Source organism: Podarcis raffonei, chromosome 12, assembly GCF_027172205.1.
Source record: "Podarcis raffonei isolate rPodRaf1 chromosome 12, rPodRaf1.pri, whole genome shotgun sequence".
NCBI classification, from domain to species: domain Eukaryota; kingdom Metazoa; phylum Chordata; class Lepidosauria; order Squamata; family Lacertidae; genus Podarcis; species Podarcis raffonei.
The window spans coordinates 6,375,382-6,393,771 of NC_070613.1; the positions used below are offsets into that span (position 1 = coordinate 6,375,382).

General features: G+C 50.1%; 1 protein-coding gene across 4 annotated transcripts in view; it reads left to right on the forward strand.

The window, feature by feature from the left end:
• Positions 1–18,390, forward strand: part of GJC2 (gap junction protein gamma 2) — an 87,450-nt gene that overhangs the window by 44,597 nt on the left and 24,463 nt on the right. The window contains exon 1 of one of the 4 annotated variants that reach the window (XM_053409908.1): positions 1,503–2,093. The exons of 2 other annotated variants lie outside the window; for them this stretch is intronic. The gene's annotated coding sequence lies outside the window, so the exon portion shown is untranslated. Of the gene's footprint in view, positions 1–1,502; positions 2,094–14,474; positions 14,572–18,390 lie in introns of those variants that run through there. One more of the 4 variants, XM_053409912.1, reaches the window with a different exon arrangement.

Consider the following 18,390-nt stretch of genomic DNA (forward strand, 5'->3'; position numbering starts at 1 on the left):
TGAGCTGGTGAGACTTTCTACATTGACAAGTTTACCACGGTGGCTCAGAATAAGGCAAATGGGACCCGCTTAAAGGTTCCCTGGCTGAAGATCCTCGGAACCTTATCAAGAAAAACTTGCTGGCACATTTTCAGTCTTTTCTCTCGTCGTGGGGTTTAGAAACTTAGTGTCTTACCTTCTCATATTCTGCGCCCCAGAGTTGTAAGAAAGAACAGTTTTGCAGGATCGTGTGCAGTTGTATCACACACAGGGGAAGAACACAAAGGCTGTTCTTTATTCCACACCCTACTGTTGTTTACTCTGTAGCATCGCCTGGTGTTCGGAGGTTTTCTGCTTCTGAACATGAAGGTTCGACATACCTATCGCAATCAATAGCTATTGACACACCTCCTTCAAATTTGTCTCAACCTTTTATTTTAATTTTATTTTTCTTTTAAAAATGGAATCTAATTAGCTGGTGAGTGTTGGGCCGTCTTGCAGCAAGACATGCCTTACGTTAACTGAGCATTGTGTGTGACGTATCCTATAAGTTACCGTATTTTTGCCCCATAGGGCGCACCGCCCCATAGGACGCACCTAGTTTTTTTTGGGGGGGGGGGAATAAAGAAACAAATTTATTTCCCCCCCAGGTGCGGGGCTGGCGCGGGGGAAGCCCGAGCTTCCCCCAACCCCAGCCCCGAGAACAGCCTGCTATCCGCAAGCCTAGGGAGCCCGGCGGGAAGTCGCGCCGGTCTCCCCAGGCTTGCACAGAGCTGCGCGGAGCCCGGGACTGCAGGCAGCTCTGCGCAGCCCTAGGGAGCCAGGCGTGACTTCGCGCCGGGCTCCCTAGGGCTGCGCAAAGCTGTGCGAAGCCCGGGACTGCAGGCAGCTCTGCGCAGCCCTCGGGAGACCAGCGCGAAGTTGCGCCGCTCTCCCGAGGGTTGCGCAGAGCTTCCTGAAGCCTGGAGAGCGAGAGGGGTCGGTGCGCACCGACCCCTCTCACTCTCCAGGCTTCAGCGAAAGCCTGCATTCACCCCATAGGACACACACACATTTCCCCTTCATTTTTGGAGGGGGAAAAGTGTGTCCTATAGGGCGAAAAATACGGTAATGAGTTTGTGTGGGGAATGCCCTGCTCTGATTCTCGGATTCTGCACGTACGTGAGCATCAAACGGCGACTCTGGGGTTAAAGCTCAGGGTTTGTGGTCAAAAAGACAATGGGCACATTCTGCAGTTGCAGCTCGTTCCTCTGCACATCCCTGCACCACAGAGAGGAAGATGACTGTCTTTATGCACACACACACACCACCTCCAGTGATGTATCAGTTTTGCACCGGCTGCAGACTCTCCAAAGCACACGGCCTCCAGAGATTACGCTTTCAATGGGCCAATTGTGGAGTTCAGATAAAGACTCCCTTGACACGGATGGGCTGTGGCCAAAGGTCCCTGAACAATCTGACCATGGAGCACAGGGCATAAACTATTTTCTTAGCAAAGGGATGGAGGAAGAAGAAGAAGAAGAAGAATAGGAGCGTGTGTGGCAGCTGAAATTTGCTAGCCACCCCAGAACAAAGCGGAACGTTCTGCAAACTTGCCTCTGGTTGCTCAGCTACAATTTGATGCCTGCATTGCTCTCTCCAGAGCTGCAGAGATGATCTGTGGCCTTAGATCCTGGTGGGAAGGTTTTCTCAGGAGGAGAACTCGTTTTCTGCCATGTTTCCAGATGCTGTTAACATGGATTGGGGATTGCCTAATATAAACATCTGTGAAATTGCCACCATCCGGCCCTGGTCAGAGGATCTGGCTTTGGAGCTTAAGGATTCCAGATGTGCCTGACTGATGCCAAGCCGAAAACAGAAAGAGGAGCCGAGCCGATGAGATGGATGTTCCGGCCGTGGTTAGGTCCCGATAATTGGGGACACGTGGGGGACTGCACTCTCTTTTCTTTTGAGGGGTTGTTCTTGCCTTAGCGGTGGAGCGTTGCTAGGTTCTCAAATATATATTTGCCATCCACTGCCCTGCATGTGCCACTGACTGCACTACAGCCCAGATGCTGCTGAAAGACCGTTTGTCAAATGGAAACCGCAAGAGACAGAAGTTTTGGCAACTCCGAGTAAGTGACTATTCAGATTTGTTAAATACGGGAGGAGGGGAATGTCTAGCACTGAGCAGTGGAGACATCTGGTTTCCTTGTTGCTTTTATTATTATTATTATTTGGAGGGTCATTTCAGATAGAAAAAGTCTTACATCAATCTTTAAAAGAAGTCCAAGCGCACGGTTCAAAATACAATACGATAATCTTTATTGTCATTGTCCCATGCAGAACAACGAAATTGAAAAAATCTACATCAGACATTCAAAAACCAGCAAGCCTGCTATCCCAGCTATCCCAGCCTGGTTAACCCCCTAAAAACTCTGATACCCCATAATTAAATACAATATACTGCCATAGAGACTACCTTAAAGGTAAAGGTACCCCTGCCCGTACGGGCCAGTCTTGACAGACTCTAGGGTTGTGCGCCCATCTCACTCAAGAGGCCGGGGGCCAGCGCTGTCCGGAGACACTTCCGGGTCACGTGGCCAGTGTGACGAAGCTGCTCTGGCGAGCCAGAGCCGCACATGGAAACGCCGTTTACCTTCCCGCTAGTAAGCGGTCCCTATTTATCTACTTGCACCCGGGAGTGCTTTCGAACTGCTAGGTTGGCAGGCGCTGGGACCGAGTAACGGGAGCGCACCCCACCGCGGGGATTCGAACCGCCGACCTTTCGATCAGCAAGCCCTAGGCGCTGAGGCTTTTACCCACAGCGTAAGACTACCTTACACTGTGTTTAAAACCAAAATCGCATTTGGATAGAAACTGTTTCTCAGGCGGCTAGTCCTAGTCTTTATAACCCTGTACCTTCTTCCAGAAGGCAGAAGCTGAAAGACATGATTTCCGGGGTGCGCACTATCCTGCGCTATCTCTGCAGCTTTCTTGTGATACCTGGAAGCATAGATTTGATCCAAGGTGGGAAGAGTGCACCCAATTATTCTCTCTGCAGTCTGTAATAAATGCTCTTGCAATGTTTGTGTGGCCTGTTCCCAATTAACTATTCACCTTCTGCCCTTCTGACTTTGCAAACCATGACTTGGATATCGAAGACACAGACTGCCCCATGGAATCTGGTCCAAGCCAACTTTTATCTCCCTGCCTTGTGAAGCCGGCTCCAGGTTCAAAGGTCACTTGGGGGGGCACCTGGCTTTCTCCCAGAAGAATGCTTTGCAGACCACTGCATTGGTTTATCCAGATGCGTCGGATGTTTGGGGAAGGGCCATGGCAGAAGGTCACATGCTCAATCCCTGCAATCTCCAGGTGCAGATTTGAGGGAATGCTGCTTGAAGCCCCAGAGAGCTGCCAGTCATAAGGTAGCTCAGAGGGGTTTTTAGGGCAGCACAACCAGTTCAGCCGCGTTGGGTACCATGCCATAGGGGGGCACCAAAACAATGCTGTAGAATGGAGTGCGAGAGGTGGAGGGGGGTGGTGTGCCAAAGTTTAGCGTTGCACAGGGAACCAATTTAATTAGAGAGCACAAAATCCGCCACTAAGTAGCTCCCTATGTTCCTATTGGGACGTGTGGGTGGTGCTGTGGGTTAAACCACTGAGCCTATGACATGCCAATCAGAAAATTGGCGGTTCGAATCCCCACTGCTCCCGTTGCTCGGTCCCTGCTCCTGCCAACCTAGCAGTTCGAAAGCATGTCGAAAGTGCAAGTAGATAAATAGGTACCACTCTGGCGGGAAGATAAACGGCGTTTCCGTGCGCTGCTCTGGTTCACCAGAAGCGGCTTAGTCATGCTGGCCACATGACCCGGAAGCTGTACGCTGGCTCCCTCGGTCAGTAAAGCGAGATGAGTGCCGCAACCCCAGTCGGTCACAACTGGACCTAATAGTCAGGGGTCCCTTTACCTTTACCTATGTTCCTATTAGGGCCAAATCTCAGTGAATTACTGTATTTTCTGGCATATAAGACTACTTTTTAACCCAGGAAAATCTTCTCAAAAGTCGGGGGTCGTCTTATACGCCGGCTACAGAAGCAGCTCCTGCAGCAACTCCCCACCAAAGGATAAAACGACAGCAAATTAAATCAGAGGACACCAAGCTCTCTAGATGAAGCAGAAATGCGCTTGAATATTGGCCCCAGAAGCCCCCGGCCACTGGGAAGTGGAGCGGATTTCCGAGCTGCACTGGAGACTGGTTTTTTAAATTTTTTATTTGGTGTGCGTTAGAAGAGGAGTAGTCTTATACGGCGAGTATATCCCAAACTCTATATTTTAACTGGAAAAGTTGGTGAGTCGTCTTATACGCCCAGTCGTCTTATACGCCGGAAAATATGGTAGCACTTCCCTTGAATGCAGACGGCGCCAAGTTCAACCCCCAGCACCATCTCAGTCAGCCTAATAGCAGGACTATGTTCCTGCGCATAATCACGTGCGAAACATGAAGCAATAGAAGAAGAACCCCTTTATTCTTCCAGTTATTTTTTTATTCCTCTTTCTAGGATTTTTGGCTTCCCAACTTGGCAATCCAAGGGGAAGCAGGTCCTGTTTTTGGAGGGATATCTGTTCCAGATGGTTGGATGGGCCGCCCTGGAACGAAACCACTTCCGTGTTCACGCGTGTATAAAACCAGGCAAAGCTTTGGCCCAGGAGGAGACTCCGACCTGAGGAATGTGGAGAGAGGCATTTCCCCATTATAATAATGATAATGATCATTATTATTATTAAATACCCAGCGATCCGCATTGTTGTAGCTCCTGATGAGGAGGGAGCTCCGCCAAGGGGAGCCAAAGCAAATATTTGCAGCACGGGCTGAGATTGCCCGAAGGAGGGGTTGCAGGATGCAGGCGTGCGCTCTGATGGCCGTGGAAAGGGATGCTGGCTTCATTCAGCGACTGGTGCCGAGGGTGTGCTAAGGGGAGGACAAGGGTCATTGGCAAGAACTGGCTCTTTGCTTCAAGCCCTAACAAGGGGCACACTGGAAAGTGTCTTATTCAGAGTCAGACCATTGGTCCATCTACCTCAGTATTGTTGACACTGACCGGCAGCAGCCCTTGAGGGTGTCAGGCAGGCATCGCTCCCAGCCCTTCCAGGAGATACTGGAGATTGGGCCTGGGGAGAAGTGGTGTAGTGTGGTGTAGTGGTTAAGAGTGGTAGACCCGTAATCTGGTGAACCGGGTTCGCGTCTCCGCTCCTCCACCTGCAGCTGCTGGGTGACCTTGGGCTAGTCACACTTCTCTGAAGTCTCTCAGCCCCACTCACCTCACAGAGTGTTTGTTGTGGGGGAGGAGGGGAAAGGAGATTGTTGGCGGCTTTGAGACTCCTTCGGGTAGTGATAAAGCGGGATATCAAATCCAAACTCCTCCTCTTCTTCTTCCTCCTTCCCCTCCATTCACACTCCTGTTGCTTAGCCTGTTCCAGTTCCCCACATCCCAGTACAGTGGTACCTCGGGTTACATGCGCTTCTGGTTACATACGCTTCAGGTTACACACCCTGCTAACCCAGAAATATTACCTCAGGTTAAGAATTTTGCTTCAGGATAAGAACAGAAATCATGCAGCGGCGGCAGCGGGAGGCCCCATTAGCTAAAGTGGTGCTTCAGGTTAAGAACAGTTTCAGGTTAAGAACGGACCTCCGGAACGAATTAAGTACTTAACCCGAGGTACCACTGTATAACTCCCCTGGAGCTAGACTTTCCTAGTTTCAAGAGACAGAGGGCTGTTCCAGACGACCTGTTTCCTGAGCGTTTGTCCTGATTTTCTTGCAGGAAGCTTACAAGGAGGGTAGACTGTGTGCACAGTCTTAACCGAACTCTTGTTCTGATTCATTTAGGGGGTAGTTTATATATGACAATTTGTCCTGCATTTGTCCTGACTTGCTTGCGGCATGTTTTCATGTCTTATCATTACTAATTCATTCATTTCCAGACTTTTCAGAGCATTTTCTCATCACTTTCTAGAGCCCTTTAATGCATGTGTATTTAAATGCTGCCAACCTAGCAGTTCGAAAGCACGTCAAAGCGCAAGTAGATAAATAGGTACCACTCCAGCGGGAAGGTAAACAGTGTTTCCGTGCGCTGCTCTGGTTCGCCAGAAGCGGCTTAGTCATGCTGGCCACATGACCCGGAAGCTGTACGCCGGCTCCCTCTGCCAATAAAGCGAGATGAGCGCCGCAACCCCAGAGTCGTCCGCGACTGGACCTAATGGTCAGGGGTCCCCTTGCATTTATTTAAATGCATACAGGGGCCGGCTGGAGGCACCCACAAAACCCAGATTGTGGGATAACCAGCCTCATATAACCAACATGCTTAAGTCTGATTAAGGCACAGAGGAGTTAAGACCATAGAGTAAGCTGTCCTGCCAGGCTTAGCTTACCTTGGAAGCAACTAGGTAATCAGGCCTAGTGTCCTTTCCTGGCATACCTGATGAACTCAGCATGTGCAGAGGCTACGCTGATGGCTCCAGCTTAGCCACATGGCTCTAACAAGCCTTTCTTGATAGAAATACGTTAATGATGTATTTCAGGATTAATTTCAGGGTCATGGGTTTGAGCCCCGCGTTGGGTGAAATATTCCTGCATTTCAGGGAGTTGATTTAAATGACCCTTGTGGTCTCTTCCAGGTCTACATTTCTAATAATCTCTGGCAAGATTCCTTCTCAGTCATTCATTCATTCATAAATATGAATATTTATCTTACCTCCAAGGAGCTCTAAATTGCACACACTGTTCTTCCTCTCTCCACAACATCCTTACAGCAGCCGTATGAGGTAGGCCCTGCTGAGTGTTGGTGACTGGGCCAAGGTCACCCAGTGAGCTTCATGGCTAAGTGGAAATTTGCACCCTGATCCCCCAGGCCCTGGTCCAACAAGTTAAACCGCTTGGACCATGAAGCCTCACCCACTTGTCCTACACTTGACGCCATACTGAACATCAGGTGTGGGGCAGGTGAAAGCCTGGTTCAGCCAAAAGGGGGTTTGCAGGCTCAGCTGATTAGCTGGGCCTGCAAAGCCTCATGGAGAGTTCTGGGCAACCTAGCACTTTGAAGGGGGCACCTGAGGACCTCAGTGGGCAAGAAAGATCACCTGATTTCATTGTGACACCACATGATTGACAAATGGCCAGCCCCACAGTGGGTGGGGGGATGTAGTAATCTGGCCCACAAGTCCCCTACCCCATCCTGATCTAACCACTACTGTGCTGCTCCCGGGGGGGGGTTGCCGTGCGGCGTGGTCTGAGTCCGGTCCTAGGTCAAGGGTATGGAGGCTGACCGTCAAGGGTGAAGCGGGGTCCAAGGCAAGGAGCCGGGCGTGGTCAGGAACTCTGGAAGAGCAGGACAGAGTGCTGGCAAGAACAGGTTACCAATGATGTTGCTCCCGCAACCTGGGACTGGGCTGACTGGCCTTTATCTCCTCTGAGGCCTAGGGCAGCCCCGATCCACAGGTGACTCGCCTCTCCTGGCCTGGAGGCAAGCACTCCTCCTGAGAGAACTTATTTCCCTCCGCCTCTCTGCCCTGAGCCTCTGCAGCTCAGGAGAGGCTGGAGGGTTACCGGACCCAGAGGCAACCTCACCTTCCCCTGATAGGGCTGGGAGAGGAGCACCTGCAGGCAATGGGTCCTCAATCACCTCCGGAGCCAGAGCGGATTCTGCTGGTGTCTGCTCCTGAGGATCCGGCACAGGTGAGGGCCCTTCACGTTCAAGCCCCAGCCCTGGCTCAGCTGGTACTGGAGGCAGGGACTCCTGTGCAGGCTGGGATTCCTCTGGTTCAGCCTCTGAATCGGATTCCCAGGCCATCACAACTACACTAGTGTAGGACAGCAGGGGTTGAACCTGTGGACTTTGCGCCCAGAGTTGCTCTGCATCTGTAGCGCCATGCTTGCACTCTACCACTGGCTTCCCGTGAAAAATCCAGGTGGAACTGGATTCAGCATGAACCTCACCCCTTGGCAAAGGCACTGCCATCCTGCTCTTAATTACCCCTTGGCGGTGGCCAAGAGAGGAGTTTCACAGCCGGTGGTGGAAAATTAGAGGATTGAAACAGCAATATTGTGGCCTTTAGGAATGCCTTGTTCATTTCCTGCTCCCTTGCCAGAGCATTAAGATACGGACCGGTAGAGAGCTTCGGACCCTGAATTGCTTGTATATTTGACTCATGGATTTGGGAGCTGAGCTACACCTAGTTCCAGCTATTGAAATGCCGGCAGCCGTCTCTGGCTCACAGGAACTGACCCTTCCATTGTTGGAGGAAGCCGTGATGACATACAGGGTTTATTACCTATTCTTTCTTTCCATGTGTACGCGCGTTGAGGCTGGAATTCCAGTGGGCTGGGGCAGCTGTCTGGGGATAAGTCGGGCAGACTCGCCTTAGGAATGCAAAGGTTAGTTGGGGATGGAGAATGATGAGCCGCCATTTCACCTCCAGGATCTGCTCACCCCAAGTGAAGTCCAGGGGCTGCCAACAGCCAGGACCCCCCAACCCCATCTTGCAAAATCGCCCACTGTCTTTCGTGCATGTGCAGGGATGACTTTCATGGGCTGGAAAAAAGCAATCGTTCCTCCTGGGTTTTCATGTGCGGTTCCTCAGCGGCCTCCAGTTCAGAGTTTCCCAAACGTGGGTCTCCAGATGTTTTGGGACTACAGTTCCCATCCTGCCTGACCACTGGTCCTGCTAGCTAGGGATGATGGGAGTTGTAGTCCAAAACAGCTGGAGAACCATGTTCTGCATCTGCTTGCCTGCTGGAGGTTCTGGTTCTGCAAGGGAGCTTGTGGTGGGCCTTGGAACCTTCCTTGAATTTCCCTTTGGGGTGACTTGGGTATGTGTTTCTTTTTTTAAATCTCAGGGTCCTACCCAGAGGCAGAGCTAGTCGGCCGCAGCGAGTGGCAAGCATCCCAGCAGGGTGCCGCCAACGGCAAGTGTCCCGGGGAGTGGAGTGGCAATGTCACTCCCACTCAGGGATAACACCCGGGACGGACTGCACCCACCGCCGCCCCTTCCTCCACTAGTGGCCATACCATCTTATTAGGTAAAGGTAAAGGGACCCCTGACCATTAGGTCCAGTTGTGGCCGACTCTGGGGTTGCGGCGTTCATCTCGCTTTATTGGCCGAGGGAGCCGGCGTACAACTTCCGGGTCATGTGACCAGCATGACTAAGCCGCTTCTGGCAAACCAGAGCAGCGCACGGAAACGCCATTGACCTTCCCGCCGGAGCGGTACCTATTTATCTACTTGCACTTTGACGTGCTTTCGAACTGCTAGGTTGGCAGGAGCTGGGACTGAGCAACGGGAGCTCACCCCGTCGCAGGGATTCGAACCGCCGACCTTCTGATCGGCAAGTCCTAGGCTCTGTGGTTTAACCCACAGCGCCACCCACGTATCTTATTAGGATACCTTAGGATATCTTATTAGGCAAATTTGCTCACGCCTAACCCTAGGCCTGGGACATGGGTGGCGCTGTGAGTTAAACCACAGAGCCTAGGACTTGCCAATCAGAAGGTCAGCGGTTTGAATCCCTGCGCGACGGGGTGAGTTCCTGTTACTCAGTCCGTGCTCCTGCCAACCTAGCAGTTCGAAAGCACATCAAAGTGCAAGTAGGTAAATAGGTACTGCTCCGGCAGGAAGGTAAACGGCGTTTCTGTGCACTGCTCTGGTTTGCCAGAAACGGCTCAGTCATGCTGGCCACATGACCCGGAAGCTGTACGCCGGCTCCTTCGGCCAATAAAGCGAGATGAGCGTCGCAACCCCAGAGTCGGTCACGACTGGACCTAATGGTCAGGGGTCCATTTACCTTGAACACTAGTCCTGGTCAATTGAGTTTGTTAACTGCCTGCTAACTGTTGCGACAGATACTGCATTCCCAGGCAGGCTGCCTTACTCCCAGAAGGTTCCCGATTCAAGCTCTGGAGTTCCCGACAGCCAGATAATTCGGGGGTTGCATTTCCATTTCACGTGGGGGTCCATGCTAGAAACAGTGCTAAAATAAATTGGACTTGCCTGCTGCTCCTGGCATCATTGTTCCATCCTCACAGACTGTCACCTCATTGTGCCTGCCATTTGCAGCCAGCTCTGGGCCCAGCCTCCGTTTTTTTCAATAGGAGTTGGGGGGGGTAAACCCAGATTGAGCACACAACTTCCACCATTCATAGATGCTCGTTCATTCATGAAAATCATGCCACCCCACGAAGGAAGGAAAAACCCAGCGTTGAACCGGGTGGAGGTTTCATTGCCATGCGGAGGCCGCCAACTCGAACGTTGTTGGAGTTCAGCTCATTTTAATCTTTGTTTTTACAGCTGCTTCTCTCCCTCTCTCCTCTCTTTCGAGGGCTCTTTATTACTCCTCGTTCTCTGGAGTGGCTTGTTAACAGCAAGGTTATATGTGCTCATATTTCTATATTGGGATGAAACATGCACACCCCAACACCAGATTCCAGTTGTGGGAGGAAAAAGGACTTGCTTGCGACCTGGTCTTGTGCAGACAAGGACTACACCACTTCAGACTGCGGCCGAAGGATACTTTATTGTCATTGCGCCCCCCCCCCCCACGTTAAATATGCACACAGATTAAAAACTGTAGTAGACAGGCATGGGGAACTTTCTTCATCCTGAGAGCCACATTGTCAGGAGTGCGTGCAGGAGACAGGCCCTGTGGCCAATAGGACTTTGCAGGACCTTCCTAAGTTTGTTCTGAAGAGGCAAGGCGTGGCCTCACAGGTGAGGCGGATTGGTAACTCACAGCACCTGGTGGCAAGAGCTAGGAAGGGATATAAAGTCAGCATTTCCCTTCGGCTCTTTGCCACAGCGTTTGGCTTCTTGCTTCCTGATCCACACACCTTGACTCCATGACTCCTTGCTTCTCAACCCTCGGAACCTTGACTTCGTGACTCCCGGCTCTCTGACCCTCGGACTCTTGGCTTCATGTCTTCTAGACCCCTGTTCCTGGTCCCACCCCGCCATTTTGCTCCCGGTCCTGACGTCCCCTGCCAGGACTTCGATCACCCGTGATCCGGACCATGACACACATTCCCTTCTGCTCAGACTTCCAGGGGCCACATGGCCAGTGGTGGCTGAGACCAGAGGCAAAAGTGGAGAGTGCAGCAAATGTGAATTTTGCCTTCATACAGTGGACTTGTTTCTGTGTACATCTGTCAGGAGCCAGCCAGCAGTAAATCAGTTGGAGTTAACTCTTTATCTTTAGGATCTGCACAGGAGTGTCGGGAATAATGAACACAGCAACTCATCTCCGGTAGGTCTTGTAGTTGCTGAGGCTGAAGGTCCCCGTCTCCCCACAGCTGCCTAAGTCCCCTCCTCTCCAGGGTTTTCCCCAAGCAATCTGAGACTGAGCCTGCATGAAGCAAACATATCTGCCCTTTTCATGCCTCTCCTGGTTCTGGGAGACCAGTGGGGAGGGGAGGTTCTCACAGTAGGAGGGGGAGACACCCGCGACTCTTCACCAGCCTGACTCATCTCTGCCCTTGTCTTCCTCTCCGGCCTTAGCTTCTGTCTCTGATTCTGGGCTTCTCTCTGCCCCAGACTCTTCCAGCTCACTAAGCCCTGTTACCTCTTCAGCTTCCAACACCTTCTCTTCCCGGTCTTCTCCCTATGACCGCTCGTCGTCACCCCACCACCGCTCCCCGGGCTGTGAGCCTTCTTGCCTTGGGGTTCCTCAGCTGGTTCCTCCCATTATTCCTCTGTATTCAACCTGTCCGTGATATCACTTTTCTTTAACCTCTGTCCAAGCAAACAACAATAATTTATTATTTATACCCCGCCCATCTGGCTGGGTTTCCCCAGCCACTCTGGGTAGCTTCCAACAGAACACTAAAATACAACAACCTATTAAACATTAAAAGCTCCCCTAAACAGGGCTGCCTTCAGATGTCTTCTAAAAGTTTGGTAGTTATTTTTCTCTTTGACATCAGGTGGGAGGGCGTTCCACAGGGCGGGTGCCACGACTGAGAAGGCCCTCTGCCTGGTTCCATGTAACTTGGCTTCTCGCAGCGAGGGAACCACCAGAAGGCCCTCGGCGCTGGACCTCAGTGTCCGGGCAGAACGATGGGGATGGAGACACTCCTTCAGGTATACTGGGCTGAGGCCGAAGCACATCCATAATTCAAGGTATCCCCTCTAGCTAGTCCAGAACACTCAAGGAGGGTGTGAGGGAGGGCTGCTGAAGAATGTGGCCTGCGGAGAAGGCATGTGGCCAGAGGGCGAGGCATGTGGCCAGAGAGAGAGACTCTGAGGGCCACACACAACCCCTGCACCTTAGATCCCCCACTCCTGGTGTAGCCATTTCTGAGCTAGCTAGAACAATGGTGCAAGGCAGCTTCCTTTATTGGGGACTGTATTGCAACGGGACAAGACTGACCATCCAGGCCTCAGCTATTTCCACACTCTCAGAAAATGCAAAATGTGGATCGAGTCTCAGCCTAGGATCTGGGAGACCAGAGTGAAAACTCCACTCGGCCATGAAGCTAACTGGGTGACCTTGGTCCAGTCTCTATGTCACAGGGCTGTTGTGAGGATAAAATGGGTTGGGGGGGGGGAGGAGAACCACACACACCCATTTGAACTCCTCAAAGGAAAGATGGGCTGTAACCAGAACAGGGAAGTGAAATGCTAATGTGCTTTGTTTGGACAGCAGCTTTTATCTTTTTAAAAAAAACAACAAAACTTTTTTATTCAAAATTAAAACAAAACATATTACAGTGGTGCCTTGCAAGATGAAATTAATCCGTTCCGCAAGTCTCTTCATCTTGCGGTTTTTTCGTTTTGCGAAGCACGGCTATTAGCGGCTTAGCAGCTATTAACGGCTTAGCGGCTTTAAGAAAAAGGAAATGAACTCGCAAGAACTCGCAAGACGTTTCGTCTTGCGAAGCAAGCCCATAGGGGAAATCGTCTAGCGAAGCGACGCAAAAACTGAAAAACCCTTTCGTCTTGCGCGTTTTTCGTTTTGCGAGGCATTCGTCTTGCGGGGCACCACTGTATCCAGAAACATATCATCCTTTTTCCTCCCTCCCCCTCCCTCCCACACAAAACCCACCCACCCCCACCCCCGACTTCCCTCAGTTCCAGTCTTTGATTTCTCTAAAAATGCTGTTTTCTGCATGTTACACAGTTGTATAGATCCTCAAACTATTTAGCTGATTGTCATCAATAGAAAAGTTTGTGAATGTTTATTCAAAGCCAGCCAAGGAGTCCAGTTCTCTTTGTTGCGTCTTCAAATACTTTGTAAAGGGTTCCCATTCATCTTTAAAATCACAGTTATCCTTGTCCCATAGCTTGTATGTCAGTTTTGCCAGTTCTGCATAGTCCATCAATTTTTCTTGCCATGATTCTTTAGTTGGGGTTTCTTCAGTCTTCCATCCTTGTGCTACCAGAACTCTTGCAGCCGTTGTCGCATACACGAATATGTTTTTCAGCTTTTTTGGCAGATCTTTCCCTACAATCCCTAACAAAAATGCTTTAGGTTTTTTAATAAATGTTAAATGGAACATTTTCTTCAATTCATTATATATCATTTCCCAATTTTTTAAATTACATTCCTAATAAAAAGGCTTCTGTTATTTTAAACTTTTTTTCATTCCCTTATATATCATTTCCCATATGCTTTTATTACCTTACATAGGATAAAAGGTGCCTTCTTTTTCTTTACATTTCCAGCAGATTTTAGTACCTGCCTTATACATTTTCGCTAACTTAAAGGTAAAGGTAAAGGGACCCCTGACCATTAGGTCCAGTCGTGACCGACTCTGGGGTTGCGGCACTCATCTCGCTTTATTGGCCAAGGGAGCCGGCGTACAGCTTCTGGGTCATGTGGCCAGCATGACTAAGCCGCTTCTGGCGAACCAGAGCAGCGCACGGAAATGCCGTTTACCTTCCCACCAGAGCGGTACCTATTTCTCTACTTGCACTTTGACGTGCTTTTGAATTGCTAGGTTGGCAGGAGCAGGGACTGAGCAATGGGAGCTCACCCCGTCGCGGGGATTCGAACCGCCGACCTTCTGATCGGCAAGTCCTAGGCTCTTTGGTATAATCCACAGCGCCACCCGCGTTCCCTATTCGCTTAGGAATCAAATATCACCGATACATCGTTTTCATATAGTTTTCTTTCAATGTACAACATGGCAAGAATTTGGGGTCAGTTTTCCATAACCTTTCCCAATCTGAAAATTCCAGCTCTCCAGGGTTTCAGGCAGCGACATCCCTGGCCCTACCTTGCGGCACCAGGGAACGAACCTGGGACCTATTTGCCTACACGGAAACCATCAATCGTCCGCACCTGGGAGCGGTGATGGACAAGGCCCCCCCTCCTGCTTGCCTGCACGAACAGAGCCAGCTCTCCTGGGTGTCATTTGGGGTGTGGGGAGGTGGAGATTGGAGACACCTATGTAAACACTTCCAGGAAGCCACTCCAGCTCACTTTCTCCAGCATCCTGCTGCCGCTGGCACATCAGCCTTGTTGCCATCCAGCTGTGAGTGAGAAGGACCTGAGCTTCGGAAGAAGAGGCGTCTCTCCTGCTCTGCTCGGAGCTGCCTGCCCCACCAGCTCTCTGGAAAAGGTACTGGGGCTTGCAAAGTGGCTCCTTTCAGGGGTTTCGTGCATCAGTGCAGGAGAGACCCCTCCAGGAAGCCTTCAGCAAGGAGCAAATGCTTTTCTGAAAGCTATTTTCTTCTCAGTGCAAGCTTAGGGAATGCTTGTTTTTGGTAATAATCATGCTAATAACCCCTAAGCTTGAGTGGGTAAGAATATAGTTCTGAAGAAGTTCTCTTCGCATGTCTGCAGCCCGCTGAAACCTTCCTGCTCCTGGTTATATGATTTACCGTATTTTTGGCTCTGTAAAACGCACTTTTTCCCTCCTAAAAAGTAAGGGGAAATGTGTGTGTGTCTTATGGAGCGAATGCAGGCTGCGCAACTATCCCAGAAGCCAGAACAGCAAGAGGGATTGCTGCTTTCACTGCGCAGCGATCCCTCTTGCTGTTCTGGCTTCTGGGATTCAGAATATTTTTTTCCTTGTTTTTCTCCTCCAAAGACTAGGCGCGTCTTGTGGTCTGGTGCGTCTTATAGAGCGAAAAATACGGTATTTATTTTCCCTTGAGGTTTGAGGGAGTTTTTATGAACTTTGTTTCCCATAAGTTACAATTTTTAAGAGGAAATTCTGGGTGTGCGCACACCTGATTGTGCATGTATAATGCATGTGCGCATACAAACACACACATATATTTAATGAGGTTTGATGCACAGTCTTGCAGATAGTGAGAGCTGCTCAACAGTGAAACAGACTGTCATTATTAGGGATTAGTTATTGAATTTTTCTACCACCCTTCTTCTGAGCATCACAGGGCAGAGGTTGGATGGCTGTCAGTCAAGGATCTTCAGCAGTTATTCCTGCACTGCAAGGAGTCAGACCAGATGACATGCGGAATTCCTTCCAATTCTACAAATCTATGATTCTATTATTATTATTGCTGTTGTTGTTGTTGTTAGCTTGCTTATGCTGGGAATGAAGATTAACAAAAGGCTTGCAGTATTTTTAAAACAGTCTTATCATTAATTTTGGGCCTTTTAAACTGTGGAGAGTGGATTTATTTTTGAACTTACTGCAGACACAACAGTTTTCTGTATTAGAAACAGGTGCCTATTGCAAACATGGAGGGGGATGACTATATATAATTATATATAATTAAGGCGATATTGTATAACTTGAAGCTAACATGGTGCTACAGATTATTGTATTGCTAATTATTCACACATTTTGCAAGACCCATGCAGTTATTTGAGCTATGCAGGCAGATATAGCCATCTAGGTGTGTTTTGGGTGGGGCTGTCCTTGAATTGAGTTGATCCAGAAGGTAATTGTAAGATTTTGTCTACAGCCAGCAAGCTGGCTCAAATTACACCAAGCCACACTTTCCCCATTCCGCTGGGTGCTGGTCTGCTTCTGATGGCCAGCTTTTAAAGCTGACCCCCAGTTTGTGGGCCCAGTGTGAGAGCCAGTGTGGTGTAGTGGTTAAGAGTGGTGGACTCGTAATCTGGTGAACTGGGTTCGATTCCCCGCTCCTCCACATGCAGGTGCTGGGTGACCTTGGGCTAGTCACACTTCCCTGAAGTCTCTCAGCCTCACTCACCTCACAGAGTGTTTGTTGTGGGGGAGGAAGGGAAAAGGAGATTGTTAGCCGCTTTGAGACTCCTTAGGGTAGTAATAAAGGGGGATATCAAATCCAAACTCTTCTTCTTCAATCCCACTCTCCATCAAGCAAATTATTCTGACCCGTGAAGACGATGCCGATTTTGGCAGTGGCAAAAACATTTACAAAACGATAGAAGATACAGCGCTGTGAGGGTGGGCAGAGCTCAGTGCCAAAATGGGGGTGCAAACTGCCACCTCTCCGGTAATCAGATCGATCCATTTGGCAATAATCCTCCCTCCTTAAATGCTCTGCAGAGATCAGGCAAGCAGAGGGTTGTGTGCCTCTGTGTGTGCACCTTTTGTCTGTGCTTATATGTTTTGTTGTTGTTGTTTAGTCGTTTAGTCGTGTCCGACTCTTCGTGACCCCCTGGACGAGAGCACGCCAGGCACTCCTGTCTTCCACTGCCTCCCGCAGTCTGGTCAAACTCATGCTGGTAGCTTCGAGAACACTGTCCCACCATCTCGTCCTCTGTCGTCCCCTTCTCCTTGTGCCCTCCATCTTTCCCAGCATCAGGGTCTTTTCCAGGGAGTCTTCTCTTCTCATGAGGTGGCCAAAGTATTGGAGCCTCAGCTTCAGGATCTGTCCTTCCAGTGAGCACTCAGGGCTGATTTCCTTCAGAATGGATAGGTTTGATCTTCTTGCAGTCCATGGGACTTTCAAGAGTCTCCTCCAGCACCATAATTCCAAAGCATCAATTCTTCGGCGATCAGCCTTCTTTATGGTCCAGCTTTCACTTCCATACATCACTACTGGGAAAACCATAGCTTTTACTATACGGACCTTATATGTTTATTTTATTTTATTACCACATTCACACCCAACCCTTTTCTCCTAAGGAGCTTTTCTCCTCCCAGCTCCATTTCATCTTCACAACAACCCTGTGAGGTAGGTTAAGCTGAGAATTACTTACTGCTCCCCAAGGTCACTTGGTGAGTGGGGATTTGAACCCTGATCTCCCAGGTCCTAGTCCAGCACTCTAACCACTGCACCACAATGACTCTCCTGTGTTTAAAAGTGCGTTGATATCCCCCTTCCCTGCCATGTGGCCTCTGGAGGCTTGACCAAGGGTAAATAAATACAGCTCACGAGCCAGAAAAGATAAGCTCTGCTGACTCCAGGCGACCCTAATTTTGCCCAGCTGATCACCGGACCTTACAAAGTGATGGGCATGGAGCTATGCAAGCCCTGAAAAATCAGCTGGTAGTCAGGGCATGTGCAATTTGCAGGTGTTGATCCGGGAGAGATGGGCTTCTTGCATGCAGAACATATACAGTGGTACCTCTGGTTACATACTTAATTCGTTCCGGAGGTCCGTTCTTAACCTGAAACTGTTCTTAACCGGAAGCACCACTTTAGCTAACGTGGCCTCCCGCTGGCACCGCGTAATTTCTGTTCTCATCCTGAAGCAAAGTTCTTAACCCGAGGTACTATTTCTGGGTTAGTGGAGTCTGTAACCTGAAGCGTCTGTAACCCGAGGTACCACTGTACTGTTCCACACTGGACTTCCACTGGGTGGAGCCGCTACACCAGCTTCCCACCAGGCGAGTCGCTGTTGTTTGCCAGGACAGGGTGGGGCAAGGTAGCAGAACCCATCCAGCGCTCACACTGACCTCCCCACTGACTTGCCCTCCCCACTGTTCTCCCAGTAAGCCGCGATACTAGTGTGGTGTCTCTGCCTCGCCCGGGGACCTGATTCTGCACACAGGAAACACATGAACAGCACACGCATGCAACGTGTGCTCGTGTTGTACACATACATATCGGCATATGCCTCTCTCTCACATGTTGTTATTTAGTGTACATTCTGAACCAGGTTTTGAGTCAAGAAGAAAATGAAACCCTGACCCAAGATTCCATGTTTGTTCTCATGAGCTCACACTTGTTCTAAAATGTGCTGCACCTTGTGGTGTTGTTGTTGTTGTTGTTGTTGTTTAGTCGTTTAGTCGTGTCTGACTCTTTGTGACCCCCTGGACCAGAGCACGCCAGGCACTCCTGTCTTCCACTGCCTCCCGCAGTTTGGTCAAACTCATGCTGGTAGCTTTGAGAACACTGTCCCACCATCTCGTCCTCTGTCGTCCCCTTCTCCTTGTGCCCTCCATCTTTCCCAACACCAGGGTCTTTTCCAGGGAGTCTTCTCTTCTCATGGGGTGGCCAAAGTCTTGGAGCCTCAGCTTCAGGATCTGTCCTTC